Raw genomic sequence first — 3,688 nt, 5'->3', positions numbered from 1 at the left:
GACACAAACACATTCCTCCATATATCTCAAAGAAAAACAACACCTGGAGAATCTCTGATAAGGTTACAACCGTTTGTAAAAGCGCAGGAACCAATAAGAAAGCTGCTAAAAATATAATTTAATACATTAACCAATTGTAATGCTGTAACCAGAGGGATTCCCTTGTAACCTTACATATCCTGTTTTCATCAGGCTATAAAAGCGAGCACACGCATTGTTCGGGGCCCTCTTGTATGTTGTAGAACGGAGGGACCAAGTTCGAACTTGCATTAAAGATCCTTGCCGCTTGGCTTTGACTCTGGACTCTGGTGGTCTTCTTCGGGGAATAAACGGTCTGGGCATAACAGAGTGCTCACTGTAGCCTTTTACCTCTGTGCTTGGGCTTGCTGTGGAAACAGGACGTCGCTGAGATCTCCGTCACTCTTCTGCATACTCACTCCTCTTTCACTAACTCATCTGAATGACATCATCAGAGAGAAGTACTGCAGGTGATGTAGGTCACATGGTCAGAAAATCCATGTATCTATCTAATCTAATCAATCTATCCTATCTAATTTATCTATTAATATCTATTCTTCTAATCTATTATTATTGATCAATCTTATCTATGTATCTATCCATCATCTAATCTATCAAATATACTAATATCTACTCTATCTAATCCATCTATTTAATCATTAATATCTATCCTGTCTAATCTATTTATTAATATCTACTCTGTCTAATCAATCTATCTGCCTATGTATCTATATCTATCATCTGTCTAATCTTTCAACATCTACTGTATCTAAACTATCTACCTAATGAATCTATTAATATTTATCTATCTACCTATCTATTCTATCTAACCTGTCTCTATCTATCTATCTATCTATCTATCTATCTATCTATCTGATAAATACATTTAGAAGTTAAATATATAAGGTGGGGAAAATACTTCACTGGATTTTTCATGACTTGGACAGCATGGGTATGTGGGCAAATGCACAGAGATCTTTCCTGGCTGCCACAGGGTCCAACTGGTAGGAACCCTGTTTTCTGGAAGGCAGAACAGACAGGCTTCTGTCCTGTGCAGATTCTGGAGTCTATCCACTAGAGGGCTGACCAGACTGTAGAGTTTTCTGTTTCTATGCAGAAAGTTACACCAACAGCACTGCTGAAGGAGGGGAAGGTACACAAATAAGGATGCTCTGTCACTCAGCAGACCTGGGCTACATTCATGTCTGCCCATGGAAACTGTGACCCTGACAGGTTCATGAAATTAGCCCAGAAAGCTAATTGCAAACCCTCAAAAAAGAATCAAATTTCATGAGTGTCCTGCAGACATATATACCAAGGCTACTGTCTTTTTACATACTTTCCAATTATGCCTTGAGCAACAGACAGAAAAGCTCTGCAACAGAACACATCTCTGTAAAAGCATTCATATTTAAGATGTGTCTTGCCTCCGCCTTAGTTGGAAGCAAGTTGGAGGCATGCTGTGAGTCTCTTTGGCCTTCATCATGTCCTTGTGCAGAGGTGCTGCTAAATGCTAAATTCTACGACACGAGTGAACAGGGAGGTAAGTTTTGGTACATGTGATTTCCATTTGCAGCCACCTCTGGGAAGCTTTGAGCTCTGAGACGGGAGACCACCTGTGCTCGTCTAAGAGCCAAGGTTGAGGTATTAGCACAAATGTTATTATTTCCCTGATTCCCAGGGGTGAGAAGGTACCTATTTTGTTTTGTATACCAATATACCAATTTTGTTTTGTATACCTATACATAAATACACCTATTTTGTTTTGTATACCAATTTTGTATACCAATACACCAATCCAAGGCATCTGATATATATGCAGAAAGCACACCCACTTCCCATGAATAGCAGTAGCTGGGAGCACAAGGGACAGAGAACCAGGCTTGGATGGGGAGGGCGCTTATTTACAATATGTTACGTGTCTCACACACTTAATCACGTTTGCCTGGGCAAGAAAACTGAGGCTCAAATAAATAGGCCTCACTCAGACTTGTTTAACCACCACAGCTCAAGTCATTCTGGGTGGCTCCAATGCCTACATTGTACCCTACCCAGCAGTGAGAGAATCCATGCCCAGGGGACCACAGACTGGTTTCCCTCAAATTGAATACATACATCTCCAGGAAAGGGTGCCTAGGAACTGGGGATTCCTTTTCAAATAATTAAGTTCCATACTGTATATTCAATCTGGTATTAAGGGCACAAATCTTAAAAAGACTCCAAATCAACTGTTGGTGGTTGAAGTGTGCCCCACCCCAGAAATTCACAGGTTGAAGTGCTCACCAACAGTGCACCTCAGAATGTGATGCTATTTGGAAACAGGGTCAGTGCACATATAATTATCACTGGATTCAACATCAATTACTAACATTAGGTTATCCTGAAGTACAGTAAATTCCTAATTCAATCTGACTGTCTTTACCACAGGAAAATGTGGACAAATCTGAACACAGAGACGAGGGTGATGCGCCTATAAGCCAAGGAATCCAAAGACTGCAGCAAGGCCCCAGGAGCCAGGACAGGGCACAGGAGAGACTCACCCTCAGAAAGAACCGACCTTTCCACATCAAGATTTTGTACTTCTGTTCTCAGGACCTAGGAGACAACGTATTTCTTTTTAAGCCACCCCAGTTTGCAGTAATGTGTTATGGCAGCCCTAGGAAACATATCCACCAGCACTGTATGTTGCTTAGGAAAAGAGCTATGTATAGTAAACATGTAGAGATGACAAACAAAGTCCACTAGGGTCATTATCATGCAGGAAGGTGGGATGACATGGCTCCAGAACCTTCTCTTCTCGCCATTAGCACTAAGAACCTTCTTAGCGCTTCTTCTACGTCTGGTTTTGAATCAAGGGTTGATCATTCTGCTTATAAGATGCTCAAGATGAATTTCCTCCCGACAGAAAACCAAGCCTCTTACCTGACTCCTGGAGATACCGATACACCAAGAAGTTCACCTCGTCACTGGTTATGCTCATCATATCCTCACCTCACGGCAATGAGGTGTTGATGAAGCAGAAGCCACACTCTGTTTGAAAAAAGAAGACAGTTTTGAAACACTGCCTGTGTATTTCTCTTTTGTGTGTGTGTGAGATGATTAAAGAAAATAATATCTATGCTATTATACATATGAAGGTAATTAATGTATGATTTGTGTTATATGTTGTAATTATGTAATTACATAAACATTCCATAATTATGCATAAAAAAAAAGACCAGGTGAAATGTTTTCCAAAAAAACAAGAGTTGGCCTATTTCCTAAGGCCAGGGAAGACTCAAGTAGAAACCTAATGAAACTAAAGAGCTTCTGCGTAGCAAAAGAAACTACCATCAGAGTGAACAGGCAACCTATGGAATGGGAAAAAATTTTGCCATCTATCCACCTGACATAGGGCTAATATCCAGAATCTACAAAGAAACTTAAACAAATTTACAAGAAAAAAACAACCCCATAAAAAAGTGGGCGAAGGATATGGACAAGATATTTATGCGGCCAACAAACATGAAAAAAGCTCACTTTTTTTCATTAGAGAAATATAAATCAAAACCACAGTGAGATACCATCTCACACCAGTTAGAATGGCAATCATTAAAAAGTCAGGAAACAGATGCTTGAGAGGATCTGGAGAAATAGGAACACTTTTACACCGTTGGTAGGAGTGTAAATT

At 40.1% G+C, this 3,688-nt stretch overlaps 1 long non-coding RNA gene across 1 annotated transcript in view; it reads right to left on the bottom strand.

Annotated features, from left to right (window-relative positions):
• The window catches only part of LOC108520419 (uncharacterized), a 15,635-nt gene extending 12,601 nt beyond the window's left edge, over nt 1–3,034 (bottom strand). The window contains exons 1-2 of the long non-coding RNA XR_001882913.1: nt 2,941–3,034; nt 2,559–2,613 (exon numbers count right to left, since the gene is read on the bottom strand). This is a non-coding gene — a long non-coding RNA (uncharacterized LOC108520419). The remainder of the gene's footprint in view (nt 1–2,558; nt 2,614–2,940) is intronic.
• Nucleotides 3,035–3,688: the final 654 nt, after the last annotated feature.

Source organism: Rhinopithecus bieti, unplaced genomic scaffold (assembly GCF_001698545.2).
Source record: "Rhinopithecus bieti isolate Rb0 unplaced genomic scaffold, ASM169854v2 scaffold_52176, whole genome shotgun sequence".
Taxonomy (NCBI): domain Eukaryota; kingdom Metazoa; phylum Chordata; class Mammalia; order Primates; family Cercopithecidae; genus Rhinopithecus; species Rhinopithecus bieti.
The sequence above is the reverse complement of the archived record's forward strand: the minus strand, read 5'-3'. Positions and strand labels throughout refer to the sequence as shown.